We start from the raw sequence: 21,881 nt of genomic DNA on the forward strand, positions 1-21,881 counted from the left end.
TATTAATTGTAAACCAGCTTATTGACAATAATGGGCACTTTTACACTTATCCTAATTTTATTACAAGATATGGCTTTTTTGTAAGTGAAAAAGAATTTAACAAAGTAATCAAGGCTATTCCTAATGGCATACTAATTTTAACCAAATCCTCTGATGTTAATATCAATAATACAAGCCAACAAAATCTCTATTTTTGACAAGCGTTTTAATAATAGTTTTATAAGAAGCTCCCTTAATGTTGGATCCAGTCCTCCATGTAAATCAAAATGGCTTAAACCTCACTGTATATCTTGGCGCAACATTTGGATGCTGCCATATAAATATGTAATTTCTAATAAAGTAAAAGAAGTACTTTACAAAATTATTCACAGATGTTATCCTGTAAATGCAGTTGTTAGCAGATATATTCATAGTGTTTGTGATAAGTGTACCTTTTGTAATGCATCTGTTGAGGATATTGAACATTTATTCTTCTATTGCCCTTGGTCTATTTCTTTTTGGGTTGACTTTAAAATAGACATAACAAAAAAAAAAAAATAAACAAAGTCCTTAATTTAGAACCTCACGATATATTACTTTGTTATCAAAACCCATTTATTTCTGATAAACATATGTATATTATTAATCTGTTAATTATCTTAGCAAAGTTTTATATTCATAAGTCAAAAGTATTTCAAAAGAAACCATCATATATTACATTGTGTAACACTGATCTTAAAATATATTTTGAAACCCTTTCTAATATAAGATCACAAAACAAGAAGCTTTTAAAAACAATACTAAATTCTAAAAAATTCTAAAGCTTTTCAAATTTATGTAATTGCCCTAATGCAGTTTTTATTTTTTATTTATTTAATTTGTATCTTTTTTTGTATTCTTATTTTTATTTGTCTTTGTTTATATTTACGTTTGTATTCAATTGTAATTTTTGTTGTTGCCGCAGTTATTTTGCATGCTTTGAGATGTGCAATGTTTTTCTGTTCACATTAATCATTTGTGTGATGGAACTGAATAAAAAAAAAAAAAAAAAAAATAATAATAATAATAATAATGGTTGTGTCAAAAAAGAAAAATATGTTTGGTCAATGATTGCATGATTTCCATGAATGTACTACAAAATGTTCATCAAGAGAAAATAAATAATTGTGTTGAGAGAACTTTTAACGTTACACAAAAAATATTATGTTGGCCGAGCAAGAGTGAACAGCGTCACTACCAGGTGCAGGCAGCAGGCTGGAGTTTCCCCCACCACGAGTCACGACATTGCACTGGTGAGTACTTTGTGCTGTGAGTTAATGAGCAAATTTAGGTTAAGAATATATCGATTGTATATCAACAAAGTTTGAAATCGCTTTATTGTGAGTACCTACAGTGATTAGCAGTGCTGGAAAATAACATGTTTAACTCATAAAGCTTAGCATTCCTTTCCAACTGGCATGTGATTTAAAGTCGACCCTGATCGGAGGCAGTGATTTCAGATAGGCAGCCGCAAATATTTCATTTTCACACAAACAGTTCAAAAACATCTTAATTTAGCTCTTGGTGTGTTCTAATTGGTGTATTGTGTGATATCGCTGCAATACTTTATTTTTAATAGCTATAAAACAAGAATAAACTCGTTTTTTCTGAGCTCATCATTCCACACGCTGGTGCTCAGAGCGGGGATTCATCTCTCGTGTTTCTCACGTATCACTGACCACACATCAATTATTAATGAGCCCTGACCTGATAATAATCATATATGTTGGTCTAGCTTGTCAGTATGAATTAAATCCAAGTATTTATTTGTATTTTAACTGATTTAAAAGTGAAACCAAAAGAGAGTCTCCTCCCTTTTTTAGTCCAGGATATGCACCTGTAGGGGCGCTATTTCTCTCAGACAATGGAAGTCTAAGCACACACACTCAAACAGAAGGACAGAGTGAGATGAGATGTCTGACAGTTTTTTAATTTTCTGTTATCCATACAGTGTTTTTAAAGTCATGAAACTATGCATATTTCCTCAGAATGACTTTTTTTCTGTATGAAAAAAGGTTTTGAAGTGTTTGGAATTTAAAAATGCAGGAAAATTAATCATTCCATTTTTACTGTCATTTAAAAAAATCACCACGACAAAACCATCCAAGCTATCCAAAACCCATTCACAATTTAAGTTCCTCAATGTTTTTTCAACATGTAGACAAAGTTTGGTGTGTATAGTGTTAGTCTCCTCTGAGCAGTATGCATTAATTCACAGCTAAATGTAAAAAACAATCCACATTCAAATCAAAATAGCTGACTTCCTGTTGGTCGTAGCTGATGACTGTGAATTAGAAAGTTGTCCTTCTTGATAAGAAAAATTTTTGTACTGAGTTTGGTGTCTGTAGCTAAAACTAACCCCCCACACTTTTGACAAAAGGTGGCTCTATAGAGTGCCTCTTCCACTCCCTCTTATGAACTTTTGCCAGTGTCTAGCTGTCACTAATACTGATATGTGTTCTGAGTTTGATGAAATTCTAAGCATGTTATATGCCTCAAAATCACCTGAGAAATATTCCAGTTTGACATGTTGCCACGGGAACAATATTTTTAGATATCCAATTTCCCCCAGCAGATTCATATCGGCTGTATTTTAACATTATTCTGATGAAGTTTGAAGCAAATCGAGTAAAAATAAGATGCTGAATTCAAAGCATTTTGAAAATGACACACTTCCTGCTGCCAGTTGGTGGCGCTATAACTTTGACTCCTAATAGTCACATATATGTGATCGACATCATACAATGAATAATCTGATGAAGTTTGATTGAAATCAGGAAATGTATGTGGATGGTATTAGACACTTCCTGTTTCTCAATTCTCGCCATAATTTCACGAGCAAACCGTTCGAGATATCAAAAATCCCCTGGCAATTTTTCATCCTCAATGTCTTGAGATCATGTTGACCGAGTTTGGTGGTAATCGAGTAAAAAAACCTATGACAAGTATATCAAATTCCAGATCATGCACTTTTTACATAACTCTAAATAGCTGACTTCCTGTTGGGCGGAGCCCAATGACATGCAATACGAGAATAGTTCGGCACAATGAGATCTATATGTGTATTGAGTTTCATATGAATATGTGCAAGTATGTGTGAGCTATACATCAACATTTCTGACTGTGTTCCAGGGGGCGCCGTAGAGCCCCTGTGCCACACCCTGGTCCCAGCCTCTGCAGGCTCCTAAAGGGCACAGATTCCAAAGTGTGTGCAAATTTTCAAGAGTTTTTGAGTATGTTAGGGACCCCAAAAGCCCCCACAACTTTGACGAAAAATATGAATAATAAACCCTAAATAGCCAACTTCCTGTTGGGCGGAGCCTATGACATGCAGTACGAAAGTTGTTTGGTTTAATGAAATCTACATGTGTACCGAGTTTCATGTGTCTACGTGCAAGTATGTATGATATATGGCCCTCAGTATTCCAGGGGGCGCTGTAGAGCCCCTGTGCCATGCCCGTGTATCAGTCTGTGCCCGACCCTAATGGCCGCAGGTTCCAATCTGTGTGCCAATTTTCTGTCTGTCAAAAACTCAAGATCTCCACAATTTAACATTGCTCAGTGTTAATTTCGTTGACTAAATATTTTCGTCATTATTTTCGTCACGAATATATTTTTGCGGACGAAAACGAAATGAAAACTAAAAAAGAAGGCACTGATGGAGACTAAAACTATGACTAAATTGATTGACATTATCGTCAACGAATAAAGGACGAGACGAAAATAGACTGTGACGAAAATCAAATCAGCAGACGGGAGAGATGCGAGGAATGAACAAAAGAACCGGCAAAACGGAATAGGCGAGACTGCATGAGAGAAGAGAACCAATCCGAGCCTGACTTATTGAGACGTATAGAGAAGGTTTTCAGTTTCAGTTTTTAGGTGATGTCTAAAAGAGCGACAAAATGTCCACAGCTCACTTCACGTTTGACGACGAACAAAACAAAATGAAGTGTAAAGCAGGCGGAGTGCTCATTCGTGGCAACACAACCAATTTGAAAAGACATTTACAGACGAGCCACTCGGACATTTTCTCAAATGTAATTTCACAACGATGTTCTTTTGTTTATTGAGCTAAGCAAAATTTGAAGACTGCAGTGCGTAGATGTTGTAGCATTAAATATTATGAACTGAAAAGTACTGTAAAATAGCCCCTTCTTCAAGTTAGATGAGAGCACAATACTAATACGTAATATTATGATACATACATTTGATTAATACTAATGTTTAGTATATTTTATAATGTTCTACTTGTTGACAATATCACAAATATTTCTATATTAGTCATGTGAAACGTGAATGTTCACATACTATCATTATACATACTAATCTAGCAATATTGTAGTATTTAAAACATACAATATTGCTAGACAAATTAATACCTTATAAAATCTTGTTACTTTTTTTATCCACCCAACTTATTAAATATTTACTTTAAATGTATGCACTCCTTGTTCAGCTCAGCTGTAAGCTTTAAGGTCCTGGACCTAACTTTATTTTTCTTTTATTGATGGTCAGTTGGCAGCTCGTTATTGTTTACATTATCATGACAGTGTTTGTTGCTGCATAAAAGCTTTTGAATCGAAATAAAGACACAGTTGTGTTGAAATTAAGTTGAATTTGTGTTTTATATATTTTGGTTAAGTTTGTTTCCTATACCAGCTGTAAAAAAATTGTCTAGTAAATCTGTTATTGATTTTAGTCTTATTTTAGTCGACTAAAATACCAAGCAATTTTAGTCGACTAAAATACCAAGCAATTTTAGTCGACTAAAATAAGACTAAAATTAAAACAAATCAGATGACTAAAACTTGACTAAAACTAAAAAGAATTATAGTCAAAAGACTAAGACTAAAACTAAATTAAAATTTTGTGTCAAAATTAACACTGCTCAGGCCTTAAGATTAGACTGACCACAAAAAATACATTAATGTCAAAAGATTTCTAGAAGTAGTTTGTCGCAGCGTAAAACATGTCACTTCCTGTTGCCAGCAGGTGGCGCTATGACTATAACTGAATATGGGCATGTAGCTCTGTTAAGGGCAGAAGTCTTATCTAACATGTGAAGTTTGGGGCAGATTGGACATTGTATGTCTCAGTTACAGCAACTTCCTTATTCATGGCGAAACATCGAAATCTGTCAGGTCGCCATGGACACGCCCTTTAACGAAACCTCAAGATCTTCGCAATTTAACATTGCAAAGGCCTTTAGATTTAACTGACCAAGTTTGGTGGTGATCTGAATAAATCTCCACGAGGAGTTCGTTAAAGTACATCCCCAGAAAATGGCAAAAACAACGCCAATTTTGCTTCCTGTTGGGATTCGGATTTCCTACCAAGAGACTTTGTGGTAGGTATTTTGTAGGTATCTAACAATGCATTTACTAATGTTAAAAAATGAGACATTATTTTAATTAGTTACCAAATCCTTAAGTAATTAAAAGTGTTTTGTTATAAATTTATTGACCTATAAGCATTTGTGAAATAGTTCTGCTTGCATCACAGCTTGGTCGTCATCTGTGAGCTGAACAGTTCTACTGTTACATCCATGAGATTATATAAATTCAGATTAATGTCAATCACAGGGTGTCAGAGGTCAGTATCAAATGAGTTTGAAATTATGGACCCACTTTATATTAAGTGGCCTTAACTACTATGTACTTACATTTTAATTAATAATTTAGTACAATGTACTTATTGTGTACATGTTTTTACATTGTACTTATATATAAAAAAAAAACTACATGTAATTACATCTGTATTTAATTTCTGTAACTGCATTTATAAATACACTGTTGACCCATACTTTACACCTTAACCCACCCTTAAACTTATCCATACCTCCAACCCTCTCCCTAACCTTACCCCTATCCCACCTCAATAGCAGCAAAAGTGTTTTACAATACAATATGAACACAATAAGTACATTTTACTTATTTTTTTATGTAAGTACATAGTAGTTAAGGCCACCTAATATAAAGTGGGACCGAAATTATTATTTGTAGCACAAATAAGTATTTTTAGAATTTTTTTTTAATCACTGAAACTGTCAGAAAAGGATAAGGCCTAAGAGATTTCTTAAGCTGTAATGAAAACACAATTAGCAACAACAACAACAACAAAAAAACAATTTAAAATAATATTTTTTTTTTCTGGTGATTAAAGAGATGTTTAAGTCCCTCTCTCTCTCCCTGTCTGTCTGCCACTCAGCTCATGCCCATCCCCCACTCACACTCACACTCACACTCACACACACACACTCACACACACAAACACACTCAGTCAACACACATACATTCCTCAAACAGAGGGACAGAGTGAGATGAGATGTCTGACAGTTTTTTAATTTTCTTTTAATCATACAGTGTCGTAAAGTCATGAAACTATGCATATTTCCTCAGAATGATTTGATCTCTGTATGAGAAAATGCTTTTAAGTGTTTGGAAGCTGCAATTTAAAAATACAAGACAGTTAATGATTCCTTTTTTGACTGTCATTTCAAAAAATCACCACGACAAAACCGTTCAAGCTAACCAAAATCCGTTTGCAATTTAAGTTCCTCAATGTTTTTGCAACATGTAGATAAAGTTTGGTGAGTATAGTGAACTTTTCCTCTGAGGAGTATGGACTAAATCACAGCTCAATTTTTTTTCAAAAATCCATATTCAAATCAAAATAGCCGACTTCCTGTTGGTCGTAGCTGATAACTGTGAATTAGAAAGTTGTCCGTCTTGATAAGAACAATATACGTACCGAGTTTGGTGTCTGTAGCTAAAACTAACCCCCCCACATTTGACAAAAGGTGGCGCTATAGAGTGCCTCTTCCACGCCCTTGTAAAAGCTTTTTCCTTTGTCTAGCTATCAATAATACTGATATGTGTTTTGAGTTTCATGTAAATCTGAGGTTGTTATCTGCCTCAAAATCACCATAACAGAATACTCACGTTTTACACGTTGCCATGGCAACAAAATATAAGATCTCAATATTCCCACAACAGGTTTACATCGGCCATGTTTTGTCATTATTCTGATGTAGTTTGAAGCAAAGTAAAAATAGCATGCTGAATTCAAAGCATTTTGAAAATGACTCAATTTCCTGCTGCCAGTTGGTGGCGCTATAACGTTGATTCTTAATAGTCACATATAAACGATCGGTATCAGACTTCGAACAAACCGATGAAGTTTGATCAAACTCAGTTAATGTATGTGGATGTTATTAGGCATTTCCTGTTTCTAATTTTTTGCCCTAAATTCAACGCCACGCCACGGGCAAACCGTTCGAGATATCAAAAATCCCCTCGCAATTTTTCATCCCCAATGTCTAGAGATCATGTTCACCGAGTTTTGAAGCAAACGGTTGAAAGTCCTCAGAGGAGTATTTCAAATTCCAGAGCATGCTTTTTTTAAACAGCCCTGAATAGCTGACTTCCTGTTGGGCGGAGCCTATGACTTAGAGCGCAAAAGTTGTTCAGCTCAATGAGATCTATAAGTGTACTGAGTTTCATATAAATACATGCAAGTGTGTGTGAGCTATGGTTCAAGGTTTCTGACTGTGTTCCAGGGGGCGCTGTAGAGCCCCTGTGCCAAGCCCGTGTCCCAGCCTCTGTGGCGTCCTGATGGCCGCAGGTTCCAATGTGTGTGCCAATTTTTTAAGAGTATTTGAGTATGTTAAGGCCCCCAAAAAACCCCGGAAGTTTCATAAAAAAAAGAAATAATAATAAATATAGCTGCAAGCAGCGATGGCGGGCTCAAGCCGTCAGTGCAACACCACCCCGGTGGCATCGGGAAAACTGTGCCCAGCGGGCATAAGCATTTACAGTAACCCTCTGGCAATCAAATTTTAAGGGATATGGCAGTTAAAGGGTTAATCCGACCCGTCTAGACTTTGAAATCACATACACAGAACAATATATATAACTTTAGTAACACTTTATTTTAATATATATAAAAAATGTATAAGTTGTGCATCGTAGCTGACACCTAAATGAACACATTACAATTGGTTTATGACTGCAAGTCTTTTTCCTCAAATGCTATTGAGCTTCAAATTTGCTTTTGAGCCCATGTGAAAAAGTAGCATAATGTACATATGACTTACAGTTTGTTTTAATAAATATGAAACATTCAATTTAATGGTGCATTATAGCTGTCACCTAGATGAACAATTACAGTTGTTTTTATGACTGTAAGTCATTCTCTTCAAATGCTACTGACGTTAGAAAAGTGTATAAAAATATCACATGTAACTTTAGAGACGGTCCCTAAATTTGAGACTCTCGAATGTCCAATGTCAAGCCAACTTTATGCCTGTTTTTGTTTTGTTTTTTACTTTATTTTTCTTTTCTCTGTGCCGGATTGCTGATGTCTTTTACCCTGGCATAGATGTCCATCCATCAATTACGAACATTCATCCGCAAATGTCCGAGCGGTCGCAAGCGCGGATGGGAGAATGGCGCATGTTTTATTTTTTTTGAGCTACTGGGATGGTGCCCCCTCTGGGAGTTGGTGCCCTACGAAGACTGCGTATTCTGCATATAGGGAGCGGCGGTACTATCTGGAAGATATATTCCTCAAACCGTTGTACAATAGGAGGTGATGCTAGTACTTCAAGAATCTCTCAAAACCTATCTGTTCATAAAGCCTATATATAAAGTCTTAATTTAGTATTCCACAATATATTGTGCTATTCTAATATTATTGTGGTTTTTTATTGACATTGTTATTTGCTGTTATTTTTTGTTTTAATATTGTTACTGTTGTTACTTGTTGTACGGTGACCTTGAGTGGTTTGAAAGGCGCCTTAAATAAAATGCATTATTATTATTATTATTATTATTATTATTATTAACCTTTACACTTGATAAAAATTTTTTTATATAAACTTATGCAATTGTATATATATATATATATATATATATATATATAGTGTACAGTTTTCTTTTATTGCATCTTGAAATAAATGTTTCTGAGTTCTGTGTTTGTTTATTTATTTTTTTTTAATTTTTTTAATTTTTTTTAGGAAGATTACAGCCTTTAATCTCCTCAAAATAAATGTGCATATAAACCATGAACAATTTAATTATAGCTGTATTTATAAAATGCTTACTAATGACTATTAATTTTGGGAGTAGGCTAGCAACAGTTGATGTTGAGGCCTAAGATATTTCTTAAGCTGTAATGATGAAAAAACAACAACAACACCAAATTGCTTTTTTTTTCTGCTGGTGATTAAAGAGATGATTAAGTCTCCCTCCCTCTCTCTCTCTCTCTCTCTCTCTGACACCAAGCCCATCCCCTCTCCCACACATTCACACAAACTCAGCACACACACTTAACACACACACACTTAACACACAAACACACACACACACACACACACATTACCCAGAGGGACAGTGACATCAGATGTATGGTAGTTTTTTTAATTTTCTAGTGTTGTATAGTGTTGTAATAGTGTTGTATAGTCATGAAACTATGCATATTTCCTCAGCATGACTTGTCTTCTATGTGTACATTTTGTTGAAGTGTTTAGAAGCTGCACTTAAAAAAATAAAAGACATTTACTGGTTCCTTTTTTACTGTTATTTCAAAAAATCACCACGACAAAACCATTCAAGGTATCCAAAATTCATTCGCACCTGTTCTGTAAGATAAATTCTTTAAACAGTGGTAAAAGAGGATGTGGTGCTGATCCTTCAAGAGTCACTCCAAACTTATCTGTCCATAAAGCCTATAAAGAATTATTCTTAATACACAGTATTTCACAATACTTCAGCATATTATTCTAATTAAGTGAGGGTCATTTTATCAGTAAAATACATATTCTTTTTCTTTGAAAGATTTCTATAAATGATTTAAATCATACTTGTTTCTACAATAATTATTTAAAAGTAATCCTATAGCGCCATCTGGTGGCCATTATTGGTACTAAGAATTGCAAGCTTGATTTATATGTTATGATAGTTTTAATTTTATGCTGGCTCTTGAAAATGATAAAGCTATGAAACTTACTGTGCTTCTTTCAAATGATGAATTCTACGTATATAAAAAATTATGAAGAGTTGGAATGAAGAATGTTAAAGATATCGTAAAATAACTATTGTATTTTTTTATGTTACTTTAATAAATCGGTATGGCCACACCATTTAAGGTATCCTAAACCCATTCGCAATTTAACATCTTCAGTATATTGGCATCATGTTGAAAAAGTTTGGTGTGAACTACTTATGTCTTCTCGGAGGAGTATGAATTCATTTTTACATGCTGATTTTATCATAAATCCACAATAACATTTCTGAGTTCTTTATCAATCTGTGTTGTTGTTTGTTTATTTTTATTTTTTTTATTTTTCATAGGAAGATAACTGACCCTTTACTCTCCTTTTAATAAATGTGCTTATAAACCAAGAACAAGCTATTTATAGCTGTATTTATAAACTGCTTACTACTGACTATTAATATTGGGACAAGGCTTTATAAAGCATAAACTGACTATTTACTAATGAGTGCAGTTATTATAAAGTGTTACCAATGCATTTACTTATGTTAACAAATTAGACATTATTTTACAGTGTTATTAAATCCTTTAATGACTTATAAGCATTTGTGAAAGAAGCTTAGTCTTGATCTGTGAACTGAACAGTTTTACTGTTACATCGATGAGATTTTAAAAATGTAGATACATGTCATGTCACAGGATGGAATAGGTCAGTATCAAATGAGTTGAAATTATTATTTGCAGCACAAATAAGTATTTTTAGAATTTTGTTTTTAATTCCTGAAACTGTCAGAAAAGGATAAAGCCTAAGAGATTTCTTAAGCTGTAATTAAAACAGCAATGTTAGCAACAGCAACAAAAAATAACAATTTAAAATACATTTTTTTACTGGTGATTAAAGAGATGATTAAGTCTCTCTCTCTCTCTTTCTCTCTCTCATTGTGTCTGCCACTCAGCTCATGCCCATCCCCCACTCACACACACACACTCACACACACACATGCACTCAGTCAGCACACATACATTGCTCAAACAGAGGGACAGAGTGAGTTGAGATGTCTGACAGTTTTTTAATTTTCTTTTAATCATACAGTGTTGTAAAGTCATGAAACTATGCATATGTCCTCAGAATGATTTGATCTCTGTATGAAATTTTTTTTAAGTGTTTGGAAGCTGCAATTTAAAAATACAAGACAATTAATGATTCCCTTTTTACTGTCATTTCAAAAAATCACCACGACAAAACGGTTCAAGCTAACCAAAATCCGTTCGCAATTTAAGTTCCTCATTGTTTTTTCAACATGTAGACAAAGTTTGGTGAGTATAGTGAACATTTCCTCTGAGGAGAATGCATTAAATCAGAGCTCAATTTAAATATTCAAATCAAAATAGCCGACTTCCTGTTGGTTGTAGCTGATGACTGTGAATTAGAAAGTTGTCCGTCTTGATAAGAACAATTTATGTACCAAGTTTGGTGTCTGTAGCTAAAACTAAACCCCCCACTTTTGACAAAAGGTGGCGCTATAGCGTGCCTCCTTCACGCCCTTTTAAAAGCTTTTGCCATTGTCTAGCTATCACTAATACTGATATGTGTTTTGAGTTTCATGTAAATCTGAGGTTGTTGTCTGCCTCAAACTCATCATAACAGAACATTCAAGTTTGACACGTTGCCATGGCAACGCCATATTAGATATTAATATCCCCACAACAGATTTACATCGGCCGTGTTTTGTCATTATTCTGATGAAGTTTTAAGTAAATCGAGTAAAAATAAGATGCTGAATTCAAAACATTTTGAAAATGACACACTTCCTGCTGCCAGTTGGTGGCGCTATAACGTTGACTCTTAATAGTCACATATATACGATCGGTATCATACAACGAACAAACCAATGAAGTTTGATCAAATTCAGGAAATGTATGTGGATGTTATTAGACATTTCCTGTTTCTCATTTCTCGCCATAATTTCCACGCCTCGCTACGGGCAAACCGTTCGAGATATCAAAAATCCCCTCGCAATTTTTCATCCCCAATGTCTTGAGATCATGTTCACAGAGTTTCGTGGCGAACGGGTTGAAAACCTCAGAGGAGTATTTCAAATTCCAGAGCATGCTTTTTTTAAACAGCCCTGAATAGCTGACTTCCTGTTGGGCGGAGCCTATGACATAAAGTGTGAAAGTTGTTCGGCTCAATGAGATCTATAAGTGTACCAAGTTTCATATAAATACATGCAAGCGTGTGTGAGCTATGGTTCAAGATTTCTGAAGGTGTTCCAGGGGGCGCTGTAGAGCCCCTGTGCCACGCCCGGGTCCCAGTCTCTGTGGCGTCCTGATGGCCGCAGATTCCAATGTGTGTGCCAATTTTCAAGAGTTTTTGAGCATGTTAAGGCCTCCAAAAACCCCCGGAAGGTTTAATAAAAAATAAAAAGAATAATAATTAAAGCTGCAAGCAGCGATGAACGGGCCCTCGCACCCGGGCTCACCACCATCGTGTGGCTTTAGTAAAAAAGGTGAACGTTGAGAAATATGCATTTAAACTCATAAATATAAGTGCAATATATCAAAGTTTATTCCATATGTGTGCCAATCTTCCTGTTGCCAGCAGGTGGCGCTATCGTTATAATGGAATATTGGCCTTCAGATGTGTTCAAGCCAGGACCCTTATCACACATGTGAAGTTTGGGCAAGATCGGACATTTTATGCCTGAGTTATAACATCTTTTATTCCCATGGCGAGACATCGAACTTCGTCATGGCGACATGGACATGCCTTTTAACAAAAATTCAAGATCTTCACAACTAAACATCACACAGGTCTTTAGATTAGACTGACCACAAAAAAGACATTGATGTCATAAAATTTCTAGGAGTAGTTTGTCACAGTGTAAAATATGTCACTTCCAGTTGCCAATAGGTGGCGCTATGACTATAACTGAATATTGGCATGTAGATCTGTTCAGGTGAAGAGTCTTAACAAAAATGTGAAGTTTGGGGCGGATTGGACATTGTATGTCTGAGTTATAGCACCATCATTTTTCACGGCGAATCATCGAAATTTGTCAGGCCGCCATGGACACGCCCTTTAACGAAACCTCAATTCCTTCGCAATTTAACATGGCAAAGGGCTTTAGATTACACTGACCAAGTTTGGTGTTGATCTGAATAAATCTCTAGGAGGAGTTCGTTAAAATACAACCCCTGAAAATGACAAAAACAACGCCAATTTTGCAGGGAAAATTAAAAATAACCGACTTCCTGTTGGGATTCGGATTTCGTACCAAGAGACTTTTTTGTAGCTATTGGTGTGTTACATATGTTTACCGATTTTCGTACATGTATATGACATGTAGCTCGAGGCGCACTCCATTGAAAATGTATAGGTGGCGCTATCGAGCCATTTTGCCACACCCAATGGAATATTAGCCTCCAGATGTGTTCAGGTCAGTACTCTTATCAAACATTTGAAGTCTGGGCAAGATCTGATATTTTATGACTGAGTTACAGCAACTTCTACTCCCATGGCGAGACATCGAACTTTGACATGGCGCCATGGACACGCCCTTTAACGAAAACTCAAGATCTTCTCATTTTAACATCGTACAGGCCTTTAGATTAGACTGACGACAAAAAAGACATTGATGTCAAAAATTTCTAGGAGTAGTTTGTCGCAGCTTAAAATATGTAACTTCCTGTTGCCAATAGGTGGCGCTATGACTATAACTGAATATTGTCGTGTCAAACTGTTCAGGACAGGAGTCTCATCCAACATGTGAAGTTTGGGGCAGATTGGTCATTGTATGTCTGAGTTATAGCAACTTCCTGTTTCATGGCGAATCATCGAAATTCGCCAGGCCGCCACACACAGGCCCTTCAACGAAAACTCAAAAGCTTCGCAATTTAACATCGCAAAGGACTTTAGATTAGGCATACCAAATTTGGTGTTGATCTGAATTAATCTCTAGGAGGAGTTCGTTAAAATACAACGCATGGAAATGACAAAAGTGACACAAAATTTGCTCATAATATTTGAAATAACCGACTTCCTGTTGGGTTTCGGATTTTGCTCCAAGAGACTTTTTTGTAGGTATTGGAGAGTTACATGTGTATACCGATTTTCATACATGTACATGAAACGTAGCTCGAGGCGCACACCGTTGAACGTGTATAGGTGGCGCTGTTGAGCCATTTTGGCACACCCACTTCTGAAACCCATATCAGACGTAAATTTTCGCCAGTTCTGAGGTGTATGCAAAGTTTCATGACTTTTCGAGCATGTTTAGGCCCTCAAAAATGCGATTCATCTTAGAGAAGAAGAATAATAATAATAAGAATAATTAAAGCTGCAAGCAGCGATGAACGGGCCCTCGCACCCGGGCTCACCGGCAGCGAGTGGCTTTAGTTAATAGGTGAACGGTGAGAAATATGCGTTTAAACTCATAAATATAAGTAGAATATATCAATGTTTATTCCATATATGTGCCAATCTTCCTGTTGCCAGCAGGTGGCGCTATCATTATAATGGAATATTGGCCTTCAGATGTGTTCAGGGCAGGACTTTTATCGAACATGTGAGGTTTGGGGAGGATTGGACATTTTATGCCTGAGTTACAACAACATCCTATTTCATGGCGAAACAACGAAATTCGTCAGGCCGCCATGGACACGCCCTTTAACAAAACCTCAAGATCTTCGCAATTTAAGATCGCAAAAGGCTTTAGATTACACTGACCAAGTTTGGTGTTGATCTGAATAAATATCTAGGAGGAGTTCGTTAAAGTACAACCCCTGAAAATGGCCAAAACAACACTAATTTTGCAGAGAAAATTCAAAATAACTGACTTCCTGTTGGGATTCGGATTTCGTACCAAGAGACTTTTTTTTAGATATTGGTGTGTTACATGTGTGTACCGATTTTTTGTACATGTACGTGAAACATAGCTCGAGGCGCACTCCGTTTAAAGTGTATACGCACTCCATTGAAAGTGTATAGGTGGCGCTCTCGAGCCATTTTGCCACACTCGATGGAATATTGGCCTTCAGATCTGTTCAGGCCAGGACCCTTATCACACAAGTGAAGTTTGGGCAAGATCGGACATTTTATGCCTGAGTTATAACATCTTTTATTCCCATGGCGAGACATCGAACTTCATCACGGCGCCATGGACACACCTTTTGACAAAAACTCAAGATCTTCACAACTAAACATCACAAAGGTCTTTAGATTAGACTGACCACAAAAAATACATGGATGTCATAAAATTTCTAGGAGTAGCTTGTCGCAGTGTAAAATATGTAACTTCCTGTTGCCAATAGGTGGCGCTATGACTATAACTGAATATTGGCATGTAGATCTGTTCAGGTCAAGAGTCTTATCCAACATGTGAAGTTTGGGGCAGATTGGACATTGTATGTCTGAGTTACAGCAACTTCCTTTTTCATGGCGAAACATCGAAATTTGTCAGGCCGCCATGGACCCGCCCTTTAACGAAACCTCAAGTCCTTCGCAATTTATTATCGCAAAGGGCTTTAGATTACACTGACCAAGTTTGGTGTTGATCTGAATAAATCTCTAGGAGGAGTTTGTTAAAGTACAACCCCTGAAAATGGCAAAAACAACACCAATTTTGAAGGGAAAATTCAAAATAACCGACTTCCTGTTGGGATCCGGATATCGTACCAAGAGACTTTTTTGTAGGTATTGGAGTGTTACAATGTGTGTACCAATTTTTGTACATGTACGTGAAACATAGCTCGAGGCGCACTCCGTTGAAAGTGCATAGGTGGCGCTATAGAGCCATTCTGCCACACCCGGTGGAATATTGGCCTTGAGATCTGTTCAGGCCAGGACTCTTATCACACATGTGAAGTTTGGGGAAGATCGGACATTTTATGCCTGAGTTATAACATCTTTTATTCCCATGGCGAGACATCGAACTTCGTCGCGGCGCCATGAACAAGCCTTTTAACGAAAACTCAAGATCTTCACAACTGAACATCGCACAGGCCTTTAGATTAGACTGACCACAAAAAAGACATTGATGTCATAAAATTTCTAGGAGTAGTTTGTCGCATCTTAAAATATGTCACTTCCTGTTGCCAATAGGTGGCGCTATGACTATAACTGAATATGGGCATGTCAATCTGTTCAGGTTCGGAGTCTCATCAAACATGTGAAGTTTGGGGCAGATTGGACATTGTATGTGTGAGTTATAGCAACTTCATTTTTCATGGCGAATCATCGAAATTCGCCAGGCCGCCACGGACACGCCCTTCAACGAAAACTCAAGATCTTCGCAATTTAACATCGCAAAGGCCTTAAGATTAGGCATACCAAATTTGGTGTTGATTTGAAGAACTCTCTAGGAGGAGTTCGTTAAAATACAACACATGGAAATGACCAAAATTACACAAAATATGCTCATAATATTAAAAATAACCGACTTCCTGTTGGGTTTAGAATTTCGCTCCAAGAGTCTTTTTTGTAGGTATTGATGTGTTACATATGTGTGCCAATTTTCGTGCATGTACGTGAAACATAGCTGGAAGGCTGTTGATTTTCTTGGTATAGGTGGCGCTGTCGAGCCATTTTGCCACACCCTCTTCTGAATCCTATATCAGACGAAAATTTTCACCAGGTTTGACGCGTGTGCAAAGTTTCATGACTTTTTGAGCATGTTAAAGCCCTCAAAACTGCGATTCATTCGGGAGAAGAAGAAGAAGAAGAATAATAATAATAAAAAACAAAGCAGATACAAGAGGGTCCTCGCACCTCGGTGCTCGGGCCCTAATAATAAACGGAGCAATTCCAAGAGGGTCCTCACACCATCGGTGCTCGGGCCCTAATAAGAAGAAGAAATATAGCTGCAAGCAGCGATGGCGGGCTCAAGCCACCAATGCCATCGCCACCCCGGTGGCATCAGGTAAACTGTGACCAGCGGGCACATGCATTCACAATATCCCTCTGGCAGTGAGGTTTTAAAGGATATGGCAGTTAAAGGGTTAATCCGAATCATCAAGACTTTAAAATCACATTCACAGAACAATATATATAACTTTAGTGACACTTTACAATAATATTTCATTTCTAAACATTATGTTAACATGAACAATATTTATATAGCATTCATTCATGTCAGTTAATATTCCAAACTTAAACATTAAAACATTGTTTTATTGTGATTTTTTTCCAAGCACATTTTACCAATTCCAAACCATATCAATCTTAATAACTACCATTATTTTTTATTTAATCATTTATGAGTGCTATACAATAGTCCAGGAAAGCTGGAAGAGAAAAACTCCTTATTTTCATGTGTGCAGAATTATTGGGCATGTTTTCTTTTACAGATGAAATGCGCTAAAAAAGAGTTTTAACTCTGTAAAGCCTGTGAGAAATATCAAACACAAATGCAATACAGAAATTGATAAGTTAAGACTTGGCCATTGTACAAAAAATGCTGACTGGGTCATGAGGTCAGAAAAGAAGAAGAAAAAAACAGGTCAAGAAGAACTGACAAAAAGAATTGCAAAATAATTAGGAATTAATGTGAAGATTAATTTTTTGTCAATTCTGCAAGACAGGAGGTGGAATAAAAAAGAGCTCCTAAATCTTAATCCCGGATTCTGGAAGATATATTCCTCAAACCATCGGACAAGAGGAGGTGGTGCTGGTCCTTCACGAGTCACTCTAATCTGTTCATAAAGCCTATATATAAAGTCTTAATATATAGTATTTCACAATACTTCATGGTATTCTAATTAAATCATTTTTTTGAATCTTAGATCTCTCAGAACCTGACACAGAGTAATTCTGAGACTCCAGGAAAGTGGCAGTTCTGTAAAATGTTGGCACTGGAGACTAAATGCTCCCTGATAGTTTCACACCTAATTCACTTAACACACACACACACACACACAAACACACACACACACATTACCCACAGTGACAGAGGGACAGAGTTACATCAGATGTTTGATAGTTTTTTAATTTTCTATCATCCATATAGTGTTGTATAGTCATGAAACTATGCATATTTCCTCAGAATGACTTGTCTTCTATGTGTACATTTTTTTGAAGTGTTTAGAAGCTGCACTTAAAAAAATAAAAGACATTTACTGGTTACTTTTTTACTGTTATTTCAATAAATCACCACGACAAAACCATTCAAGCTATCCAAAATTCATTCGCACCTGTTCTGTAAGATAAATTCTTTAAACAGTGGTAAAAGAGGATGTGGGGCTGAACCTTCAAGAGTCACTCAAAACTTATCTGTCCATAAAGCCCATCAAGAATTATTTCTTAATATACAGTTCACAATACTTCAGCTTGTTATTCTAATTAAGTGAGGGTCATTTTATCAGTAAATACATAAAATTCATATTATTTTTCTTTGAAAGATTTCTATAAATGATTTAAATTATACTCGTTTCTACAATAATTATTTAAAAGTAATCCTATAGCTCCACCTGGTGGCCATTATTGGTACTAAGAATTCCAAGCTTGATTTATAAGTTATGATAGTTTTAATTTTATGCTGGCTCTTGAAAATGATAAAGCTATGAAACTTACTGTGCTTCCTTCAAATGATGACTTCTACATATATAAAAAATTATGAAGAGTTGAAATTAAAAATTTTAAAGATATCGTAAAATAACTATTGTATTTTTTTATGTTACTTTAATAAATCGGTATGGCCACACCATTTAAGATATCCTAAACCCATTCGCAATTTAACATCTTCAGTATATTAGCATCATGTTGAAAAAGTTTGGTGTGAACTACTTATGTCTTCTCGGAGGAGTATGAATTCATTTTTACATGCTGATTTTATCATAAATCCACAATAAAATTTCTGAGTTCTGTATCAATCTGTGTTGTTGTTTGTTTATTTTTATTTTTTTTTATTTTTCATAGGAAGATAACTGAAAAGATTACTCTCCTTTTTAATAAATGTGCTTATAAACCAAGAACAAGCTATTTATAGCTGTATTTATAAACTGCTTACTACTGACTATTAATATTGGGACAAGGCTTTATAAAGCATAAACTGACTATTTACTAATGAGTGCAGTTATTATAAAGTGTTACCAATGCATTTACTAATGTTAACAAATTAGACATTATTTTACAGTGTTATTAAATCCTTTAATGACTTATAAGCATTTGTGAAAGAAGCTTAGTCTTGATCTGTGAACTGAACAGTTTTACTGTTACATCCATGAGATTTTAAAAATGTAGATACATGTCATGTCACAGGATGGAATAGGTCAGTATCAAATGAGTTGAAATTATTATTTGCAGCACAAATAAGTATTTTTAGAATTTTGTTTTTAATTCCTGAAACTGTCAGAAAAGGATAAGGCCTAAGAGATTTCTTAAGCTGTAATGAAAACAGCAATGTTAGCAACAGCAACAAAAAATAACAATTTAAAATACATTTTTTTTCTGGTGATTAAAGAGATGATTAAGTCTCTCTCTCTCTCTCTCTCTCTCATTGTGTCTGCCACTCAGCTCATGCCCATCCCCCACTCACACACACACACTCACACACACACATGCACTCAGTCAGCACACATACATTGCTCAAACAGAGGGACAGAGTGAGTTGAGATGTCTGACAGTTTTTTTTTTATTTTCTTTTAATCATACAGTGTTGTAAGGTCATGAAACTATGCATATTTCCTCAGAATGATTTGATCTTTGTATGAATTTTTTTTTAAGTGTTTGGAAGCTGCAATTTAAAAATACAAGACAATTAATGATTCCCTTTTTACTGTCATTTCAAAAAATCACCACGACAAAACGGTTCAAGCTAACCAAAATCCGTTCGCAATTTAAGTTCCTCAATGTTTTTTCAACATGTAGACAAAGTTTGGTGAGTATAGTGAACATTTCCTCTGAGGAGAATGCATTAAATCAGAGCTCAATTTAAATATTCAAATCAAAATAGCCGACTTCCTGTTGGTCGTAGCTGATGACTGTGAATTAGAAAGTTGTCCGTCTTGATAAGAACAATTTATGTACCAAGTTTGGTGTCTGTAGCTAAAAATAAACCCCCCACTTTTGACAAAAGGTGGCGCTATAGCATGCCTCCTTCACGCCCTTTTAAAAGCTTTTCCCATTGTCTAGCTATCACTAATACTGATATGTGTTTTTAGTTTCATGTAAATCTGAGGTTGGTGTCTGCCTCAAACTCATCATAACAGAACATTCAAGTTTGACACGTTGCCATGGCAACGCCATATCAGATATCGATATCCCCACAACAGATTTACATCGGCCGTGTTTTGTCATTATTCTGATGAAGTTTTAAGTAAATCGAGTAAAAATAAGATGCTGAATTCAAAACATTTTGAAAATGACTCACTTCCTGCTGCCAGTTGGTGGCGCTATAACGTTGACTCTTAATAGTCACATATATACGATCGGTATCATACAACGAACAAACCAATGAAGTTTGATAAAATTCAGGAAATGTATGTGGATGTTATTAGACATTTCCTGTTTCTCATTTCTCGCCATAATTTCCACGCCTCGCTACGGGCAAACCGTTCAAGATATCAAAAATCCCCTCGCAATTTTTCGTCCCCAATGTCTTGAGATCATGTTCACCGAGTTTCGTGGCGAACGGGTTGAAAACCTCAGAGGAGTATTTCAAATTCCAGAGCATGCTTTTTTTAAACAGCCCTGAATAGCTGACTTCCTGTTGGGCGGAGCCTATGACATAAAGTGTGAAAGTTGTTCGGCTCAATGAGATCTATAAGTGTACCGAGTTTCATATAAATACATGCAAGTCTGTGTGAGCTATGGTTCAAGATTTCTGAAGGTGTTCCAGGGGGCGCTGTAGAGTCCCTGTGCCACGCCCGGGTCCCAGCCTCTGCGGCGTCCTGATGGCCGCAGATTCCAATGTGTGTGCCAATTTTCAAGAGTTTTTGAGCATGTTAAGGCCCCTAAAAACCCCCGGAAGGTTAAATAAAAAATAAAAAAAATAATAAGAAATATAGCTGCAAGCAGCGATGGCGGGCTCAAGCCGTCAGTGCAACGCCACCCCGGTGGCATCGGGAAACTGTGCCCAGCGGGCATAAGCATTTACAGTAACCCTCTGGCAATCAAATTTTAAGGGATATGGCAGTTAAAGGGTTAATCCGACCCGTCTAGACTTTGAAATCACATACACAGAAAAATATATATAACTTTAGTAACACTTTATTTTAATATATATAAAAAATTTATAAGTTGTGCATCGTAGCTGACACCTAAATGAACACATTACAATTGGTTTATGACTGCAAGTCTTTCTCCTCAAATGCTATTGAGCTTCAAATTTGCTTTTGAGCCCATGTGAAAAAGTAGCATAATTTACATATGACTTACAGTTTGTTTTAATACATATCAAACATTCAATTTAATGGTGCATTATAGCTGTCACCTAGATGAACAATTACAGTTGTTTTTATGACTGTAAGTCATTCTCTTCAAATGCTACTGATGTTAGAAAAGTGTATAACAATATCACATGTAACTTTAGAGACGGTCCCTAAATTTGAGACTCTCGAATGTCCAATGTCAAGCCAACTTTATGCCTGTTTTTGTTTTGTTTTTTACTTTATTTTTCTTTTCTCTGTGCCGGATTGCTGATGTCTTTTACCCGGGCATAGATGTCCATCCATCAATTACGAACATTCATCCGCAAATGTCCGAGCGGTCGCGAGCGCGGATGGGAGAATGGCGCATGTTTTATTTTTTTTGAGCTACTGGGATGGTGCCCCCTCTGGGAGTTGGTGCCCTACGAAGACTGCGTATTCTGCATATAGGGAGCGGCGGTACTATCTGGAAGATATATTCCTCAAACCGTCGTACAAGAGGA

At 36.1% G+C, this 21,881-nt stretch overlaps 1 long non-coding RNA gene across 1 annotated transcript; it reads right to left on the minus strand.

Annotated features, from left to right (window-relative positions):
* Positions 1–7,928: 7,928 nt before the first annotated feature.
* Positions 7,929–21,658, minus strand: LOC128030077 (uncharacterized). Its single transcript, XR_008187792.1, has 2 exons — positions 21,271–21,658; positions 7,929–7,998 (listed from the first exon to the last, which is right to left on the minus strand). It is a non-coding gene; the product is annotated as an uncharacterized LOC128030077 (long non-coding RNA).
* Between the last annotated feature and the right edge of the window lie 223 nt (positions 21,659–21,881).

Source organism: Carassius gibelio, chromosome A16 (assembly GCF_023724105.1).
Source record: "Carassius gibelio isolate Cgi1373 ecotype wild population from Czech Republic chromosome A16, carGib1.2-hapl.c, whole genome shotgun sequence".
Taxonomy (NCBI): Eukaryota; Metazoa; Chordata; class Actinopteri; order Cypriniformes; family Cyprinidae; genus Carassius; species Carassius gibelio.